The sequence below is a fragment of the Macaca nemestrina genome, chromosome 7, assembly GCF_043159975.1.
Source record: "Macaca nemestrina isolate mMacNem1 chromosome 7, mMacNem.hap1, whole genome shotgun sequence".
NCBI lineage: Eukaryota > Metazoa > Chordata > Mammalia > Primates > Cercopithecidae > Macaca > Macaca nemestrina.
In genome coordinates, this window is record NC_092131.1 from 166762426 (window position 1) to 166785176 (window position 22751).

Below are 22751 nucleotides of genomic sequence, written 5' to 3' on the forward strand. Positions count from 1 at the left end.
AACAAACCTTCGCGTGTACTCCTTGAACCTAAAATAAAGGTTGAAAAGAAAAAAGTAAACTAAATACTAAAAGAAAACTGTCAACCAAGAATACTTTACCCTGCAAAACTATTCTTTAAGAATGAAGGAAAGATAAAACTTGCTCAGACAAAACTTGAAGGAGTTCATTACCACTAGGACTGCTTTACAAGAGTTTTAAAGTTGAAACAAAAGAAAAGCTAAGCAATAACACAAATGCATATGAAAGTATAAATTGTAGTATGAAAGCTAAATGTAAAGACAAACTCAGAAAATTGTAATACTGTAATGGTGCGCCTTAATATTTAATACTTATATATAAATTAGAGAACAGAAGTAGTCAGAATAACTGTATCCACAAATATTCGTCAATTTAAACATAATATAGAAAGAAGCTGTATCTGGCTGGGTGAGGTGACTCACAGCTATAATACCAGCACTTTGGGAGGCTGAGATGGGAAGATTGCTTGAGCCCAGGAATTTGAGACCAGTATGGGCAACATAGGGAAAGTTCATCTCTATTAATTTTTTTTTAATTAGCCAAGTGTGGTGGTGAGCACCAGTGGTCCTAGCTACTCAGGAGGCTAAGTTGAGAGGATCCCTTGATCCCAGGAGTTCAGGGCTGCAGTGAGCCATAATTGCACCACTGCACTCCAACCTGGGTGACAGAGTGACACCCTGTCTCTCAAAAAAAAAAAAAAGTAAAATCTGACATCAGTTACATAAAATGTGTGTTGGGGAGGAGTAACGTATAGAGTAACTTGTGTAATCTAAGATAAGTGGTTATTAGCTTAAAACAGACTGATATAATCATAAAATATTTTATGTGATCTCCATGGTAACCACAAAAATAATGTACAGTAGATACACAAAAGATAGAGAGAAATAATAAAAGCACATCACCACGAAAAATCATCAAATCACAAAGTCAACATGAGAAGAAGAGAGGAGCAAGAGAACAAAACAGAAAGAAAAAATTAACCAAATGGCAAGAGTAAGTAACCTATCAGTAATTAGTTTAAATATAACTGGACTAATTTCCCAAGTCAAATATATACAGCAGCTAAATGGAAAAATGAAAAAAACAACAATATCCAACTATATGCTATCCATGAGAGACTCACTTTAAATTTAACAACACACATAGACTGAAAGTGAAAGGATAGGAAATAAAAGTCACACTAATGGTAACCAAATAAGAGCAGAGGTTGCTATACCAGTCAAATAAACTTTAAGTCAAAAACTGTTAGAAGAGGCAAAGAAGGACATATAAGGATTTAAAAAGTCAGTTCCCAGAAAGATGTAATTTTATATATATTAGGTGAATATATGCAGCAAGAATAAAGAATTGAAAGAATTGCAGGGAGAAGCATATAGTAACACAATAATGATAGAGATTTTAATATTCCAATTTCAATAATGAATAGAACAACCAGAGAAAAGATAAGTAAAGAAACAGAAGACTTGAACAACACTCTAGACAAATTGGTCTTTATAGATAAATGCAGAGCATTCCACCCAACAACAGCAGAATACACATTCTTCTAAAATGCCCACAGAATGTTTCTAAAGATTACATGTTAGGCCTTAGCAAATTTAAGAAAATTGAAATCATACCATCTATCTTCTAACCACGGTGGAATGAAACTGTAAATCAACAGCAAAAGGAACACTTGAAAATTTCTAAATATATGGAAATTAATACACTCTTGAATGATGAATGAGTCAAAGAAGAAATCACAAGAGAAATAAGAAAATATCTTAGGTCGAGTGAAAATGAAAACAGAACATAGACAAACTTACTGGATGCAACAAAAGCAGTTCTAAGAGGGAAATTTGGAGTAATAAATGCCTACCTTTAGAAAGAGAAAAGATGTCAAATAAAAATTCTAACATTACATCTCAAAGAACTACAAAAGTAAGAACAAACTAAACTCAAAGTTAATAGAAGGAAGAAAATAACAAATATTAGAGCAGAAATTAATGAAACAGAGAATAAAAACAATTTTAAAAATCAACAAAACTAAGTTGGTTTTTTGAAAAGATCAATAAAAGCAACAAACCCTTAGCTAGACTAAGAAAAAAAGGAAACCAGACTCCAATAATAAAAATCAGAAATGAAAGAAGACATTGCAACTGATGACACAGAAATACAAATGATCACAAGAGATTTCTAGAAACAACTATGTAGTAATAAAATTTGACAACCTCAAAGCAATGGATAAATTCCTAGAAATTTACCAAGCCTGACTCGTGAAAAAATAAAAATTCTTTGCAGACCAATAACTAGTAAGGAAACATAATCCGCAATCAAAAAGCTCCCAACAAAGAAGAGCTTAGGACCAATGGCTTCACTGAAGAATTCTTCCAACCATTTAAAGAAGAACTAACAAATATCCTTCTCAAACTCTTGCAAAAAATTTAGAACAAACCTCCAAATTCATTTCAGAAGTCCAACATTACCCTGATACCAAAATCAGGCAGATACTTTAAGAAACAAAAACTGCAAACCAATATCCCTGATGAATGCCGATGCAAAAATCTTCAGCAAAACACTAGCACACTTAATTCAGCAACACATTAAGAGTTACACAAATTACTTTTAGAATGCAAGAAGATGGTTCAATATATGAAAATCAAATTAAGACATCGTATTAACAAAATGATGGACAAAAGCCACATAGGTCAGGGGCAGTGGCTCACGCCTTTAATCCCAGTACTTTGGGAACCAGAGGTGGGTGAATCACTTGAGGTCAGGAATTCAAGACCAGCTTGGCCAATTTGTTGAAATCCTGTTATTTTGTTATTTTGAAAATAACAAAAATTAGTCAGGTGTGGTGGCACACTCCAGTAATCTCAGCTACTCCAGTGGCTGAGGCACAAGAATTGCTTGAACCCAGAAGGCAGAAGTTGCAGTAAGCCGAAATCACTCTACTGCACTCCAGCCTGGGTGACAGAGGGAGACCCTTTCTCAAAAAAAACAAAACAAACAGACAAAAAAATACACACAGTCCTGTCAATTGATGCCAAGGAAGACATTTGACAAAATTTAATACCTTTTCATGATGAAACTACTAAGCAAACTAGAAATAGTAGGAAATTACCTCAATATGGTAAAGGCCATACATGAAAAGCTTACAGCTATTATTTTTCTCAGTAACAAGTGAAAAACTGTAAGCTTTTCCTCTAAGTTTGGTAACAAGGGAAGGATGCCTTCTCTCACCACTTCTATTCAACGTAGTATTGGAATTCCACATTAATTAGGCAAGAAAAAGAAATAAAAGGGTTCTAAATCAGAAAGGAAGATGTAAAATTATCTCTGTTCACAATTGACATCATCTTATGTATAAAAAACCCTAGAGATTTAATACACAAAACCCAAAAACTGTTAAAACTAATAAATGAATTCAGTAAAGTTTCAGGATATGAAATTGACACACAAAAATTAGTTGCATTTCTGTGCATTAACAGCGAAATACCCAAAAAGGAAATTATTAAGAAAACAAATATAATTTACTATGGTATCAAAAAGAATAGTGTACTTATAGATAAAGTTACCCTAGGAGGCAAAAACTTATACACTGAGAACTCTGAAACATTGCTGAAAAAAATTAAGATACAAATAAAGGGAAAGACATCCCATGATCATGGATTGAAAGACTTAATAGTGTTAAAATATTGGTACTATAATCTACAGATTCCTTGAAATCTCTATTAAAATTCCAAAGTATTTTTTTCAGAAATAAAAAAGACTATCCTAAAGTTCATATGGTATTTCAAAAGACCATGAATAGCCAAAAAACCTCAACTTTCTATTTCAAGAAAGAAAACAAAGCTGTAGTTGTCACACTTGCTGATTTCAAAACATATTACAAATATACAGTAGTCAAAACAGTATGATACTGACATAAAAACAGACCTATAGACTCATGTAACAGAACTAGAGCTCAGAGAAATTGTTATGTATATGGTCAAATGATTTTCAACAAAGATGTCAAAACTACACAATTGGAAATAGTCTCTTCAACAAAAGATGTTGGGAAAGCTGGATATCCATATGCAAAAGAATGAAGTTGGACCCACTCTTATACCATATACAAAAAATAATTAAAAATGGATTAAATACCTAAATGTAAGACCTTAAACTACAAAACTCCTAGTAGAAAACATAGAAGGAAATGTTCATTACATTGGATTTGGCTGTGATTTATTGGACATGACAACAAAGGCACAGACAACAAAAGCAAACATAGATGAATGGGACTAAATCCAACTTTAAAACTTTAGTGCAGCAAATGCAATAGTCAACAGAATGAAAAGCTTGAGAAACCAAATACAGAAAGTATTTGCAAACTATGTGTTGGTAAAGGGATTAATATCTGGAATATATCAAGAATTTCTATAACTCAATACCAAAGAAAATAATAATTAATTTTAAAATGGTCAAAGGACTTGAACAGACATTTTTCCAAAGATGAAATACAATGGCTTACAAATATATAAAAAGATGCTCAACATCACTAATCATCAGGGAAATGCAAATCAAAACAACAATGAGATATTACCTCATACCTACTGGGATGGTAACCAACAAAAACACAGAAAAATAACAGTGTTCTTGAAGATGAGGAGAAATTGGAACCCTCATGCACTTTGGTGAGAATGTAAAATAGTACAGCCAATATGAAAAATAGTATGGAGCTTTCTCAACAAATTACAGCTACCACATTATACCGCAATCCCACTTCTGGGTATGTATCCAAAAGAATTGAAATCAGATACCGAAGACTTTTGGACTCCAAGTTTATTGCAGTATTATTCACAATAGCCAAGATGTGGAAGCAACCTAAATGTGTATCAACAGATGAATGGTTAAAGAAAGTATAATATATCTATACAGTGGAATGTTATTCAGTCTTTACTAAAAAAAAAAAAAAAAAAAAAAAAAGAAGGAGGAGGAGGAGGCTGGGTGTGTTGGCTAACACTTCTAATTCCAGCACTTTGGGAGGCCTAGACAAGAGGACCACTTAAGCCTGGGAGTTTGAGCCAGCCTGAGCAACAAAGTGAGACCCCATCTCTACAAACAAACAAACAGGCAATTCTGTCATGTATGACAACATGAATAAACCTTGAGGACATTATGCTAAGTGAAAAGCCAGTTACAAAAAGACAAATATGGAATGATTCTAATTATATGTGGTATCTATAGTAGTCAAAATCTTAGAACTATATAGTAGAATAGTGTTTGTCAGGGCTGTGTGGAAGGGGAAAAGGAGAGTTTAATGGATTTAGAGTTTCATTTTTGCAAAAGGAAGTTTTAGAGATTTGTTGCACAACGAGATGCCTGTAAGTAATAGTACTGTACTGTACACTTAAAAATAGTCAAGATTGTAAATTTTACGCTATAACAAGATACCTGAGAGGGGAAAGTAACAAAAAAAAATTTTTTAAGGGTAAATTTTATTATGCGTTTTTTACCACAATAAGAAAGCTAGCTAGAAAATCTTAAAATATGTGGGAATTAAAAGCAATAAATGTCTAAATCTATGGAACAAGGAATAAATATAAAGAGAAATTAATAATTTTTGAACCATAAGCTAATGAAAAAGTTCACATATCAAAATTGTGAAGTAATGTTAAAGCACTAGATATTTATAGCCTCAAATGTATATATTGAATAAAGGGAAAGGCTGAATATCAATGACCTAAGCATTCCTCTTAAGAAGCTAGATAAGGCCGGGCGCGGTGGCTCAAGCCTGTAATCCCAGCACTTTGGGAGGCCGAGATGGGCGGATCACGACGTCAGGAGATCGAGACCATCCTGGCTAACACGGTGAAACCCCGTCTCTACTAAAAAATACAAAAAACTAGCCGGGCGCGGTGGCGGGCACCTGTAGTCCCAGCTACTCAGGAGGCTGAGGCAGGAGAATGGCGTGAACCCGGGAGGCGGAGCTTGCAGTGAGCTGAGATCCGGCCACTGCTCTCCAGCCTGGGCGGCAGAGCGAGACTCCGTCTCAAAAAAAAAAAAAAAAAAGAAGCTAGATAAACAATAACAATTTAACAATAAGAAACTGATAAGGAAATTAAAAGGTTAAAGTAAGAAATTAAGTCGAATATAAACACACAACAGAGAAGTCATCGAAGTCCACATTCAGTACCTGAAAATACCTAAACTTCATCAATCTCTGGCAATACTGATTGAGATATAAAGAGAGAAGGCAAAAATAATCAGCACAAGAAATACTAAAGACATCAAGTAATTCCATCTGATAGTAATACTGCCAACTACTGTCTGCCAATAAACTTGAAAACTTAGGTGAAATGGAAAAATTTCTAAAATACAGTAATATCAAAAAATATGATAAATCTGAATAGTCCTATATTTATTAAAGAAATTAAATCTATTACTAAATACCTTCACACACTTCCAAGAGTAGATGGCTTCACTTACACATTTGACCAAGCATTTAAGGGGCAAATTGCTGGTTTTATAGACGTTTTTCCAGAAAACAGAAGGGAGACTCATTTCATGAGGTCCCTATATAATCTAGATTCTGTTAAGTATAACCAACATTTCTGTCAGAAATGTTTTGGAAAAGATGACTGCCTGTCCTTTCAATGTTATTCTAAAGTACTGTTGAACAGGGCCACTCAAAGAATATTTAATTCTCTAGGAGATGCACTTTCATTTCACTTACTATTTACTGATTATAGCCTACACTCTGTGAAGTTACTTACGAATATATAGATTTTGTCAAGTAGGGATGTAAATATTTTCTGTCAAGTAGAAAAGGTAACCCCAAAAGTTATAATTTTATTGACCCGTAGGGCATTAATTCATCAATCTTATTCTAGAGTTATTTCATTACATATATATCTTCTCTCACATTGTCTTGGACCAGCTCTACTCAGTGGGTGAGATCAATCTTTACTGATATCGAATATATGTTCAATCTGTATTTGCATTAGAGTCACGTTTCTAGCTTTAAAAATATACTTGGAAATAATAAAACTTGATCATGCCAGGAAAAATGGGAACATTATAAATCAGCCTCATTCATGAACATAGATTTTAAAATCTTAAAAAATTATCGAGTAGTATCTGGTGATATATAACATGAATAATACATCAGATCGAAATTAGGTTATTCTAGGGATGCAAGATTAACTTAACACATGAAAATTAGTCAATTTAACTTACCATATTAACAAAATAATACAACCACACATAATCGTGGGCAATAGATAACAACAAACATTATGCTTTCGTGGAAAATGATTAAAGCTTTTCATTTGAGTTTAGAGACAAGATAAAGATGATGGAAATGACCACTTGTATTCAACCAGTGGAATGGGCAAGAAAAATAAATAAATGTATAAATTAGGGAAAGGAAGAAATAAAGCTTCATTATTTGCAGTTATGACTCTATAAATAGTGCAAAACAAATCTGCATAGATGTTCTTAGAATTAATACTGAGATTGATAAGGTTTCTGGATACAAGGTTAATTTACAAATTAATTTTATCTGTGTGTACCAAGAAATAGAAAGTGAATGAGGCTGCCTTCCACTTTCATGTCAAGTGACTTTGGACATACCTTCTAACTTCTATTGTCTTCGTTCACTCATCTATAAAATATGGATGATAATACTATATTCTACTGATTTTATTTTTTCCATATTTTAACATCTTTGATTAATTGTATTCCTTATTTTAACATATATGCCATATTTTTTCCTAGTCAACCATAAAAAACATTTTCCTCCCCAAAATGGCTGTCTTCTCTAATAGTTTCCCAAAGGCAAAGAGGATTAAAGTCATTTTAGAAATATGATTCCCCACTGTTTTAAAAGTAATTCCCCAGGATTAGATCCAAAGGTAGTTCACATTCAGTTTCAGATAGGAACTAGTATTTGCTTATATTTTTGCACATTCTTTAACTGTGGCCTAATATATAAATGAAGAATATTCTACCTTCATTGTAACTGAATAAAGTTATTCAGTTGGACAGAGTATGGAGTCCAGTTACCTACTTTTTATTTTACTTATAATTTAGACTGTGGTCCACAAACATGGAAATACAATGTATTATATCATATGCTATTTTATTTTTTTATTCAATTTTTTATCTGTCATTTGGTCATTTAACTGAAGATCTAATGAGAGAATATAAAATCCTTTTGGAATCTAGCATTTTTTGTAACATCCTTTTAAGCCTCTCCTGAATGGTTTCCTAAAAGAACGGGGCATGGTAATTGAGTCTTTCCTGAGAGCTTTTTAAACACAGCTTGCACTTAACTGGAGACTTTCCTTATTTAGGTCATATATTTATGTATATTTTGAATTTTTGGTTAAGACTTTTGACCCAAGCCTAATTATAAGCTAAGGGTCAGTTCTATTGTGTATAATGGGGCTTTCAGCATGGAACAAATATTTTTCTAAAGACAGAGAACATTTTTAAATGGATTTAGGATCAGCAATTCACATTCCCTCTTTGAACTTAATGTATGTTCTGCCAATCCTTTTTCTTTCCAGTCTGGCTTCTCTTTATCATCAGTGGTAATCATAAACTTCTGGAAAAGAAAGACATTTTATAATAAAACATAGACTTGATGTTTCAAACTTATCTTAATTGACTACTTCAGGTTTAATTACAAGTTGTTTAACCTACCTTAAACACAGATAACTGTTATTAAACATGAAGAGTAATGAATGCTTATCCAGAGAAAACCTATGTCAATCACTTAGTCCCACTGATGTTAGTTGAGTGGCCTCCTATGTGCAAAGCTACCTGCCTTCCTCATTATTTTCCTAGTGAAATCATATTTTCACATGTGAAACAAATGTTAGATAGTGCTTTAAATATTATATTTCCTGGTTTTTTAATTAGATTTACTTGGGCCTTGTTTGGCATATTTTTACTGTCTTTCTACAAGACTACAGTATAAAGTTGATGAGAAATTATTTTTCTCTTACTGACTGCTAACAGTACAGTATATACAATGTCACAGAATCCAACATTTAGTAGGCACTCAATAAATATTTATTAAATTAAGTTAGCCTTTAAACTCGTTAAAGAATAAATTATTTATCTAAGAACCATCTTTTAAAGTAGTCTAGAGTCTTACCTATTCATTGCCACATTGATAAAGTAGTTACAGAACCATGAGGCAATATATAATAGGAAATAAGACAATGATATACCTAGAAAGACATCATGGACTTTTGTGTAGTATTCATAGAAGCAGCAGCATCTCTTTTTACTTTGTGTGTACATATAAATATACACCCTAACTACACATTAGGGTGATTATTCAAGAATAAAATGAACATACTAGAGATAACTCATTGGTGAATACGGAATCATAAAGTCAAAATCATTCTGAATTGCTTAGTAGGGATTTTAAATTAAATAATATTGGATATTTAAGAACTTTACCTGGTACTAATTTAAATGAAAACAATATTCAATTCATTACAAAATGTATTTTAAGAATTAAGGCACAAGTACAGATTAGATATGAGTTTTGCCTTGACACTGTATTATTTGTTAAGATATATTTTGTTGTATTTCATCTAATATTGATGTGAACATAGACTCAATAGTTGGTAATATTAAGGAATTATTATTTTTAAGTGTGACAATGGTATTCTAGGTATATTCAAAAAGAAAAAGAGTTCCCTAGCTTTACTTACTGAAATGTATATGGATGAAATGCATATGGATGAAATGCTGTGAAATCTGGAATTTGCTTCAGTACAATCACAGTGAGGGTAAGAAGAAGTGGGTGAAAGTATAGATGAGAAAGAGTAGCTTTGAACTGATCATTGCTAAAGCTAGGTGTTAGGACTACTACAGAGAGCTGAGTTCTCATTTGACTATATCTGAAAGAATAAAATTAGATAACCCATGAACTAATGAACCTCCTCTTAAAATTCTAAAGAAAAACAGACCTGATGAAGATGAATTAATTACCATAGTTTTCTAAATTCTCTAAATTATTGACTAGTTTTACAGGAAAATATTGAACATTTTTTCTAATCTTCATATTATGAAAACCCATATAATAACAACACTATATTTTGATATGAAAATCCAGTTTAAAACCCACTTAGAAACCATTTTGGAGGGGCCAACATGGCCAATTAGAAGCAGCTGCAGTACACGGCACTATTAGAGAGGAATGAAAGCTTCGAGTGAATTTAGCACCTTCAACTGAAATATCCAGGTTCTTGCACTGGGACTGACAAAGCAAACAACTCAACCCATGGAGAAGGAAGAAAAAGCAAAGTAGGACAACAAGTAGTCTCTTTTCCAAGTGACTGCAACACCTCTCCAGCAAGGGCACAGAACTGGGCTGAAGCTGAGATAGCTGACTTAATAGAAGTAGGCTTCAGAAGGTGGGTAATAATGAACTTAACTGAGCTAAAAGAGCATGAAATATTCTTTCATTTCTAAGAATAATGAAAAAACATTACAGGAGCTGATAGCCAGAATAGCCATTCTGGAGAGGAACACAACCAACCTGTTGGAGCTGAAAAACAACATGAGAACTACACCATGAAATCACAAGTATCAATAGCAGGATAGACTGAGTGGAGGAAAGAATCTCAGAGTTTGAAGATGATGTTTCTGAAATGACACACACAGACAAGAATAGAGACAAAAGAATAAAAAGGAATGAAAAAAACCTCCAAGAATTATGGAATTATGTTAAGAGACCAAACTTACGACTGATCAGGGGTATCCAAAAAAGACAGGGAGAATGGAACCAAGTTGGAAAATATACTTCAGGATATCCTCCATGAAAACTTCCCCAACCTAGTAAGACAAGCCAACATTCAAATTCAGGAAATACAGAGAACCACAGTAAGATACTCCATGAGAGGTCAATCCCAAGACACATAATCATCAGATTCTCCAAGGTCAAAATGAAAGAAAAAATGTCAAGGGTAGCCAGAGAGAAAGGCCAGGTCACCCACAAAGGGAAGCCCATCAAATTAACAGCAAACCTCTCAGTGGAAACCTTACAAGCCAGAAGAGATTGGAGTAAATATTCAGCATTCTTAAAGAAAACAACTTCTGACCCAGAATTTTATATCCAGCCAAACTAAGCTTCTTAAGCAAAGGAGAAATAAGATTCTTTACAGACAACCACATGCTGAGAGAATTTGTCACTACTAGGTTTGCCTTGCAAGAGCTCCTGAAGGATGCACTAAATACACAAAGAAAAAACTGTTACCAGCCACTACAAAAACACACTGAAGTACACAGACTAGTGACACTGTGAAGCAACCACATAAGCCTGCAAAATAACCAATTAGCATCATGATGACAGGATCAAATTCACACATAACAACACTAACTTTAAATGTAAATGGGCTAAATACCCTAAGCAAAAGACACAGAATGACAAGCTGTACAAACAGCCAAGACCCATCAATATGCTGTCTTCAAGAGATCCATCTCACCTACAAAAACACAAATAGGCTCAAAATAAAGGAATGGAGGAAAATTTACCAAGCAAATGGAAAACCATAAAACTCAGGGGTTGCAATCCTAGTTTCTAACAAAACAGACTTTAAACCAACAAAGATCAAAAAAGACAAAGAAAGGCATTACATAATGGTAAAGAGTTTGATCCAACAAGAAAATCTAACTGACCTAAATATATATGCACCCAACAAAGGGGCATCCAGATTCATAAAGCAAGTTATTAGAGACACAAAACCCTTCAAAAAAAAATTAGTGAATCTAGAAGATGTGTTTTTTTAAATTAATAAAATAGATCACTAGTTATACTAATAAAGATGAAAAGAAAGAAGAATGAAATAAACAAAATCAGAAATGATAAGGGAGATATTGCCAGTCACCCCACAGAAATACAAACAGCCATCAGAGAATAATATAAATACATCTATGAACATAAACTAGAAAATCTAGAAGAAATGGATAAATTCCGGGACGCATACACCCTTCCAAAACTGAACCAGAAAAAAATTGAATCTCTGAATAGACCAATAATGAGTTTTGAAATTAAGGCAGTAATAATTAGCCTACCAACCAAAAAAAACCCAGGTCCAGATGAATTCACAGCTGAATTCTACCGGAGGCACAAAGAAGAGCTGGTACCATTTCTGCTGAAACTATTCCAAAAAATTGAAAAGGAGGTCTCCTTTCTAACTCATTCTGTGAGGTCAGCATCATCCTGATACCAAAGCCTGGCCGAGATAACAACAACAACAACAACAACAACAACAACAAAAACCTCAGGCCAATTTCCTTGATGAACATCAATGCAAAAATCCTCAGTGAAATACTGGCAACCCAATCCGGCAGCACATCAAAAGTTTATCCACCATGATCAAGTTGGCTTCATCCCAGGATGCAAGTTTGATTCAACATATACAAATCAATAAATGTGATTCATCACATAAACACAACTAAAGACGAAACCACATGATTATCTCAATAGGTGCAAAAAGGGCCTTCAATAAAATTCAACATCTCTTCGTGTTAAAAACTCAATAAACTAGGTATTGAAGGAACATGCCTCAAAATAATAATAAGAGCCATAGATGATAAATTCACAACCAATATCATGTTGAATGGGCAAAAGCTGGAAAAATTCTCTACAAAACACAGCATAACACAAGGATGCCCTCTCTCCCCACTCCTGTTCAACATAGTATTCAAAGTTCTGGCCAGGGAAATCAGGTAAGAGAAATAAATAAAGAGTATTCAAATAGGAAGAGAAGAAGTCAAATTATCTTTGTTTGCAGATGACATAATCCTATCTCTAGAAAACCCCATCATCTCAGCCCAAAAGCTTCTTAAGCTGATAAGCAACTTCAGCAAAGTCTTAGAATATAAAATCAGTGTGCAAAAATTACTGACATTCCTATACACCAACAACAGGCAAGCAGAGAGCTAAATTATGAATGAACTCCCATTCACAATTGCTACAAAAAGAATAAAATACCTAGGAACACAGCTAGCAAGGGAAGTGAAGAATCTCTTCAAGAAGAACTAAAACTACTGCTCGAAGAAATTAGAGAGGACACAAATGCGTAAACATTCAATGCCTATGGATAGGAAGAATCAATATCATGAACTGGTCATACTACCCAAACTAATTTATAGATTCAATGCTATTCCCATTAAACTACCATTGACATTCTTCACAGAATTAGAAGAAACTATTTAAAAATTAATATGGAACCAAAAAAATAGGCTAAATAGCCAAGACAATCATAAGCAAAAAGAACAAAGCTGGAGGCATTGTGCTATACAACTTCCAACTATACTACAAGACTACAGTAACCAAAACAGCATGGGACTGGTACAAGAACAGACACATAACTCAGGAGGCTGAGGCAGTAGAATGGCGTAAACCCAGGAGGCAGAGCTTGCAATGAGCTGGGATCTGGCCACTGCAGAGCGAGACTCCGTCTCAAAAAAAAAAAAAAAAAAAAAAAAAACAGACACATAGACCAAAGGAATTGAACAAAGAACTCAGAAATAAGACTGCACATCTACAACCATCTGATCTTTGGCAAAAACAAGCAATGGGGAAAGCATTCCCTATTTAATAAATGATGCTGGGAGAACTGGCTAGCCATATGCAGAAAATTGAAACTGGGCCCTTTCCTTATACCATGTGCAAAAACTAAAGATGGATTAACAATTTAAATGCAAACCCCAAAACTGTAAAAGCCCTTGAAGAAAACCTAGGCAGTATCATTCAGGACATAGGCATGGGCAGAGATTTTATGACAAAGATGCCAAAAGCAGAAATTGACAAATGGGATCTAATTAAACTAAAGAGCACAGGAAAAAAAAAAAAAACTATCAACAAAGTAAACAGACAACCTACAGAATGGGAGAAAATTTTTGCAATCTGTTCATCTGACAAAGGTCTAATATCCAGAGTCTACAAGGAACTTAAACAAATTTACAGGAAATAACCCCATTAAAAAGTGGGCAAAGGACATGAACAGACACTTCTCAAAAGAAGGCATACATGCAGCCAACAAATATATGTAAAAAAACTCAACATCATTGATCATTAGAGAAATGCAAATCAAAACCACAATGAAATAGCATCTCATGCCATTCAGAATGGTTATTACTAAAAAGTCGAAAAAAACAGATACTGGCAAGGTTGCAGAGAAAAAGGAATGCTTTTACACTGTTGGTGAGAGTGTAAATTAGTTCAACCATTGTTGAATACGGTGTGGCAATTTCTCAAAGACCTAGAGGCAGAAATACCATTTGACCCAGCAATCCCATTACTGAGTATATGCCCAAAGGAATATAAAATATTCTTTTATAAAGATACATGTGCACATAGGTTCATTGCAGCACTATTCACAATAGCAAAGACATGGAATGAGCCTAAATGCCCATCAGTAATAGACTGGATAAAGAAAATCTGGTATATATACACCATGGAATACTGTGCAGCCATAAAACAAAGAACAAAATCTTGTCCTTTGCAGGGACATGGATGGTGTTGGAAGCCATTATCCTTAGCAAACTAATGTAGGAACAGAAAACCAAACACCGCATGTTCTCACTTGTTAGTGGGAGCTGGATGATGAGAACACATGGACACATGATGGGGAACAACACACACACGGGCCTACTGAGGGCATGGGGTGGGGGTAGGGAAAACATTAGGAAGAATACCTAATGGATGCTGCACTTAATACCTAGGTGATGGGATGATCTGTGCAGCAAACCACCATGGCACACATTTACTATGTTATCTTTAGATCATTTTTACCTTTTTTAAAAAGTATTTCTTTTTGGCCTGAAATTACAGAATCTTATGTAAGTATCCTTCCCTATTCCATTTTTAAATACAAATTTAGAGGACTTTGAAAAATTAAAAATGGACATCCATGGCCTGTTTGATGCCCATTAGATCCCTATAGTACTTAGATCCATGTTTGGTTCTCTGTTCCTATGTTAGTTTGCTGGATAATAGCTTCCAACTCCATCCATGTCCCTGCAAAGGACAAGATCTTGTTCTTTATGGCTGCATAGTATTCCATGGGGGTATATGTACCACAGTTTCTTTGTCTAGTCTGTCATTGATGGGCATTTAGGCTGATTCCATGTCTTTGCTATTGTGAATAGTGCTGCAATGAACCTATGGGTGCATGTATCTTTATAATAGAATAATTTGTATTCCTTTGGGTATATGCTCAGTAATGGGATTGCTGGGTCAAATGCTATTTCTGCCTCTAGGTCTTTCAGGAATCACCACACTGTATTCCACAATGGTTGACCTAATTTACACTCCCACCCACAGTGTAATATGCAATATACAAATTTGACCCAGAATGAATATAAGTTTAATTTCTTACAGGTATGCTCAGTGCTTTAAGTTTCATCATGTGTATTACTTTGGCCAGTTTTGGACAAGGTTATTAATTTATGTATTAACTAATTTATGTAATTGGAATCATTTATTAATGGTGCTAGCCTATTACTTTCTAATGATGGCCTGACATTGCATGATCAACCTTTTTCCTACTGGAGTATTTTAATTGATGCTTTTTTACTTTGTCTTTTCTTCCTATAATAGCTCTCTGATATTTTTCCCTTTTCTTTGAGCAATTCATAGCCTAACTCTATGCCTTTTGTAGTATAATACTTTTGCTCCTTTGCATGATTGCAAGATACCAAGTATTCATATCATTGCTATGTGACTTCTGTTATTTTACATGGTCATTGGCCACATTGCATCACCAATATCCATCTGTTTGCCATTCTCAGATATTAGTCTTTTTCATTAATAGATAAACTGCTCACTTTTTTTTTTTTTTTTTTTTTTGAGATGGAGTGTCGCTGTGTCGCCCAGGCTGAAGTGCAGTGGCCGGATCTCAGCTCACTGCAAGCTCCGCCTCCCGGGTTTATGCCATTCTCCTGCCTCAGCCTCCCAAGTAGCTGGGACTACAGGCGCCCGCCACCTCGCCTGGCTAGATTTTTGTATTTTTTTAGTAGAGACGGGGTTTCACCGTGTTAGCCAGGATGGTCTTGATCTCCTGACCTCGTCATCCGCCTGCCTTGGTCTCCCAAAGTGCTGTGATTACAGGCTTGAGCCACCGCGCCCAGCCACTGCTCACTTTTTAATGTTTTAGTTTCACTAAATTTAAATTGCACTTAACTTATTCAATTTCAGCTTTTTTTTTTTTTTTAGCTTCCTGATTCCCCATTTCTTATTCTGCTCACTAATCTTTTTCCTTCTTACTTGACATCCTCACACAAGCTGTGTATGGATAACTGCACATTTGAAGTGAACTGTGTGAGGATAACATCCTTTCTTTAACAAAGGAAGAGGACCAAAATGAAACTTCACCTCCCGTCTGAAAATCATTGACTCCCCTTCTACAAAATAGTGTATATTTGAATCATTTATATTTTCTTTTTCTCCTTTATTGCTTTGTAGTGTTAATTGTACGTGCATGCATGCACATACAATTACAAACTTGTTATGACTTCTTACTTCCTAATTTAACAATAACATTAACAATAGTTATTGTCACTAATAGTACTGAGCATCTACGTTGAGATAGACACTCTTTCGAGGGCTCCATATGTCTTATATAATTTAATTCTAAATTACCAATTATTGAATATTACTAAGTACTATCCTTGTCACCATTTTGCACACCTGGTAAGTTGTAGAGTGGGAATTCAAACAGGCATCTCACCCCAAGGCCTCAGCAATTTTAAATGCAATAATATATGGCCTTTTAAAAAGTACGATTAAGACAATGTGTTCATGATGCCAAAACAACCAGTTGAAAAAGGTGAAACTAGTCCAAGCCAGATTGTTCTTTATTGAGATAAAAAGGAATACAACTGATCAAATTATATTACTTTCCTTTTAATTCATTTTGTAGTGCAGATGCAATGTGAAAATTGGTTGTCATAAATATTTTTTCTTTCTCTCTTTTAGTGTCATTGGCTCCTTTTTTCTTTTGACTTTCAAATTTATCCTCTTGCCTAATTTTTTCATTAATTTCTTCTGAAAACCCACATATACTCACGCACCAAAAATATGTTAATTGGAAATGATATTGGATTGGTTATATGAACATGTGAATTATTTTTATAAATTATTTTCTGATATTTTAAAATTTAGGAATACAATACAAAAACTTTGTTTATGAAGAGTCTTATCAATTTCCATCCTAGGAGCTGATTCGAAGTAACGTAGGGAGTTTTTGTAGCTGACTTGGCATCTGGAGCACAGGATTTTGGTACTCCCATTATGTGCTGTTGTCCTATCTATGGTCGCAGCTACAGTGGTGTCAAACAGTTTTGGACACAGTGACAATGCTCTACCAAAAGCTCCGGGCATGCATTTCTCCATTCTTCTGCCTCAGAGCTTTCTCTGAAGCCAAAGGCTCTCCCTCAGCTCTTGTGTCAGGGAAGACTGGAAGGGTGAGAGACTTGCCACCACCTGCAGCAATCCTCAATAATGGAGACAAGACAGGATATTGAGAATAAAGGCACCAACCTGACATCTTTCAGATGAACAATTTTGGGGCACATTCTACAGAATTCCTCAGAAAATCCCCAGTAGAATTGATCCTTGGCTGCCCAGATCATTAAACAACTCAATAGCATTATTGACTTTTCCTTCCCTGTCTCATTCTCCTCACTCTGCTTTCTGGGATTCATCTTCCAAAAAAATTACCAACATCCAAGTTCGAATGTTAGACTCTCTTTTGGGACAACCCAAACAAAGATAGGAATTTAAGATTAAATCTTCCAATAACTTATAGCACCCAGTGTTCTTTTGAATCCTGCATTTTCATTTCAAATTGTCAATGGTACTCTAAAAACCTTTTTAGCCCTATGTACATGTTATGTAGTAGCATGGTTTATCTGTTTCAGGGAGATGATAGATTTATATATACCTGAAATGTACATTTAAATGCTTCAAATCTATATTTTAAAGTAAAAACTCTTGAATTTTGAGATCATTTAAAGAGCATTTGTTACTGTATGTTTACCTTCTCTAACTATGCATAGTTCACTTGTTAAAACCCAGTGATAAAGGAAGGGACATATTTCCTTAACTTGACATTTCATTCTGTAGGATGTTATTTTTTCCAGGAATTCTGTTTTATGGGACTGTATTAGGAAAGTGTTTATTTGACATCTGTCATGATAGGTTTCATTTACTGTTTTCTTTATTTTATCTTACTCTTGAAGGTCAAAAACCAGTGTATTCAAGAAAACCTCCCACCAGGTACCAGCGGACTAGCAACATCTGAGCCACGTTTCTCTCATTCAGTGGAGAAAGCATGTTACATGCAGCTGCTTAAGCCTTTTCTTTTCTCCAAGGTGCTAATTTAGTTAGTATTTGGTGAGTAACAAAATTACCTTTAAAAACAGAAAATAAATTAACAGGTTTATTTATTTTTCTTTATTTTTATCCTTCCAAAACCTGAATCTATACATGTCTGGTATTAAATGATGTTTAATGATTAACATTGACTGTCTGGTGATATGTAATTATTTAGAAATTCAAAAACATCGAGGTTGTAGAGAGAAAAAGTAAAACCTGTGGATTTGAAGTGTGTCAGAAATGTATTCTAAAGCTTTATGCAAATAACCAAGCCTCCTTACTATAGTCAGGTCTCAGATGCATATGTGTATGTATGCTGGGTAGGTTTTCTGCTTCCTAAAGTGCTTTTGTTAACACCATAATTTTAAATTAAGTTTTTCAAAAAGCTGTTCCTGCTGTACATTTTGGCATCTAAGATTAGGTCAGTGGCCATAAATCTCATTTATGTACTTAATGCAAAGGAGATATTGCTGTCTTGGGAATCATGTGAGCCAGATTCCTTACTTTGCCCCTCTTACAAGATATTGACATATAAAACAAAATGCTTCCATTTTGTTTTGCATCTTTCTTCATTTAAAACTTTAAATAAAGAATGTTTATGCAGGGTTCTTTTTCATTCATAAAAATGGAAATCACCCTTAGTGTCTGCATGAGTAGGCTTGTATTCTTGTTCACGTATTCGCATGATAGATTGGCCCATAAAATCTTTACATTTGGCTTGTGCAGCTGAGTTCATGGCTGAATACGGAATGATAAAGAAGCTTTAGCATTTTGTAGAAAGCAAAGAAATCATGCCTTCTAGATGGCCCTTAAGCTAGCTTTTAACTGCCTGGAAATCAAGTAGAAATGTATAATCAAACTTGTCGTTAAAACACATGTTTAGTGTAAATCTTTGGAGCATAATCTGTAAATTAATGCAAAAAGGTTCTCTAATATTTGTTTGGTTGTCATTATATTTGCATGGAAATCTGCCAATCCAAACATATATTTTTTTTAACCTTTCTATCCATCAGAAGTTAAAATTAGAAATGATGGATTGTGTCACTGACCAGTCCAACAGCCTATTTCTTTCAACACATTACTGTGTATTTACTGTTTTAGCTATATTGTTTTCAATTTCTGGCAAATAGTCAGTTTTTGATCCTGAGTAAAAAATGTCAGTGCTCACATTTCCTGTGGGGTTTTGGCCTTTTTGTGAAAAGGTAGGGGAGAGCTAAGTGAATTATGATGCTGTCATCTGAAGAAACCACAATGTATTTCTTTGCCAAATTTTAGCAAGAACAGAACTGATCATCTGCTTGTACAAGCCTTTCCTTGAACCCTACCAGCAGTTCACTCAGGCTTCTCTGCCTGTTCTCTTTCATGCTGTGAGAATGTAGCATACAGAAGTCCCTTTAACCTTCCCTTTGCAAGGTTAATTGATTTAGTTAACCACAAGGAAGATAAATTTTGTCAAAGGAATTTAGAAGTCTAAATTTAGAAATTCAGGTATTTAGAATTTCACAACTAAGCTAAATAATAGTAAAATTAAAATAAGTTGCCTCAATGCAAATAGTTTATGGAGAATCCTTGTCTTTTATTTCATTTTATTTATTGAAAACTGACACCTCTCTCAATCACAACTCTATTTCCCTGCATTCTATATATACACAAATGCTATCTGCTACTACTAGATACATTTGTGTATAATAATCTTAGAAATCAATACATTCTGAGTGTTAATAATGGCTAATACACATTGTAATTATCTGGTATTATAGATTATCATGCTTATGTGGACCTCAATCACCATGAGTCTGTATCTTCTAATATCTTCTACTGACTGATATGGTTTGGCTCTGTGTCTCCACCCAAATCTCATCTTGAATTGTACTCCCGTAATTCCCATATGGGAGGGACCCAGTGGGAGGTAATTGAATCATGGGGGCAGTTTCCCCCATACTGTTCTTGCAGTAGTGAATAAGTCTTATGAGATCTGATGGCTTTATCAGGGGTTTCCGCTTTTGCATCTTCCTCATTCTCTCTCTGCCCGCTGCCATCCATGTAAGATGGGAGTTACTCCTCCTTGCCTTCCACCATGATTGTTGAGGCTTCCCCAGCCATGTGGAACTGTGAGTCCAGTTAAACCTCTTTCTTTAGCAAATTGCCCAGTCTCGGGCAATTTATCAGCAGCATGAAAATGGACTAATACACCGACCCACAAGGAAGTGTCTTTTGAACTAATGACATTATTTTCCTACCTATTTGGAACAATTCATTTAAAAAATCTCAATGTTAAGAATTGTGACAAGGATTCTTCTTTAGTTTTACATAACTTCACATTATCTTCCTTGATAAATAATTTGAGTCTTTATTTCCTCTTAGTACCTTGTTCTCTGATCACCTTTTCTTCTTTTGGTCAGTCATATCCAGTCTTTCCATAACATTCATTTAGCAATGCTTTTTTTTTTTTGAGACAGAGTCTCACTCTGTCGCCCAGGCTGGAGTGCAGTGGCGGGATCTCGGCTCACTGCAAGCTCTGCCTCCTGGGTTCACTTAGCAATACTTTTTAAGCACCTACTCTGTGTCAAGTACTATGCTAGTTGCTGGATTTATTACAGAGAATAAAATAGACATTTTCCGTACTCACAACGTTTAGAGTCTAGTGGGGAAAATACATGTAATTATACAAAGTAGAGGAGAGAGAGAGACAAAAAGAGAAAGAGAAAGAAATGCACCTAACTCAGATTTTTGCATTCCAGGTGTCAAAGGGGTTACCAGGTGAAGATGCAGAAAGAAGGAGAAAACTGGTGCCTGTCAGGGATAATTAATAGCATTTTAAAGCCTAGGAGCAAGAGAGAGTATGATGACACAGAGGACCTGAAAATAGTGGTAGAGGCTATGATAGACTCTACCTTTTCACAATGAGGAAATATGGAGCTCATTAATTTTTATATATATATATATATATATATATATATATATATATATATAAGTTTGCCTAACTTCGTCCAAGTGCATTGAAGTTTTGATGGTTCATGTTGCAGTGAAGATGAGTGAACTGAACAGAGAAGCTCTTATGTTGTAGAGGAGTTTAAATAAACAAGATACAGTAGTCATAGCATTATGCTGTTGTAGCTGGAGGGTTTGCAATGTATTTGATCAGGAGTTAAGCAAATAACTGAGTAGCCAAGTGGTCATGGCATAAGTTGGTAAGGTTTGATATGGTAAGGTAGAGAGTCAAACTAGAGAGGGGCTGCTCAGTCTAAAGTTACTCAAAATACTCTATTTTTCTAATAAAGCACGGGCTTAAAACCTCTGAATCAACCCAGCTGTCTTATTTCCTAGATGAGGAAACCAAGGCCTAGGGAAGTTAGAGACCAAAGTCTCACAACAAGTGAGCAGCAAAGATGGCACTGGAACACATCTCCTGACTTTCACTTCGCTCACTCACCACTGTTTAAAGAACCTTTTTTGTCAGTACTTTTGGAACAGAAAAATTATATTTGATTTCAGAAAGTTGATTTTAGGAAGCATTTACAAACTAGACTACAACTGCTAAGCAAGAACTACAATGTTTTTTATGCTGCAAAAGCTTGCAGCATTACACATAATGTAACCAGTGTAGATTGCAGTATACAAGATTTGAATGATTAAGGCAAATTCCTTATGTGGAAATTTGGACATTTTATAGGGGCTTTGCACTTGTAGTTCTTCTCCCAAATACTGGCATGGCTCACTTCTTCATGCCTCTTACATGTCACCTTCTCAGCAAGGTCTTTCCTGGCTACTCTATGAATGCCACACTCCCACTCTAATATTTCCTCTGCTGGTTCCTTGCCTTAAATGTCTGTTTAACACTCATCCCTGTCTAACATGGGATATATTTTACTTCTTCAGTTTTTCATACTGTCTGTGATCCTCAGCTAGAATGTAGGTTCTTAGTGAGGTAGGGATGGGGAGGTAAAAATTCTGACATCCTGAAGGGACTTGGTAAATATTTATTGAATACTACATAAAGCACAATTATTCTGTCACTTATAAGACTACTTGCATGCCAGACATGGTGGCTCATGCCTGTAATCGCAGAACTTTGGGAGGCTGAGGTGAGAGGGTTGCTTGAACCCAAGAGTTTGAGACCAGCCTGGGCAATATAGCAAGACCCCATCTCTACAAAAAATTTTTTAAAAAATTAGCTGGGCATGGTGGTGCATGTCTGTAGTCCCCACTACTCAGGAGGCTGAGGTAGGAGGATTGCTTGAACCTAAGAGGTTGAGCCTGCAGTAAATCACATTTGCACCACTGTACCCAGCCCAGGCAACGGAAAGACCCTGTCTCTTAAAAAAAGTTATTTTTAAATTTTAAAAGATTATTTGGCTA

The 22751-nt window shown here is 34.9% G+C and overlaps 1 protein-coding gene across 2 annotated transcripts in view; it reads left to right on the plus strand.

Moving 5' to 3' along the window:
• Window positions 1-13867, plus strand: part of LOC105492862 (diphthamine biosynthesis 6) — a 220400-nt gene extending 206533 nt beyond the window's left edge. For both annotated transcript variants that reach the window (XR_011606181.1, XM_011760182.3), the window contains one exon: window positions 1-13867. This exon is cut by the window's left edge. The gene's annotated coding sequence lies outside the window, so the exon portion shown is untranslated.
• The last annotated feature ends 8884 nt before the right edge of the window (window positions 13868-22751 follow it).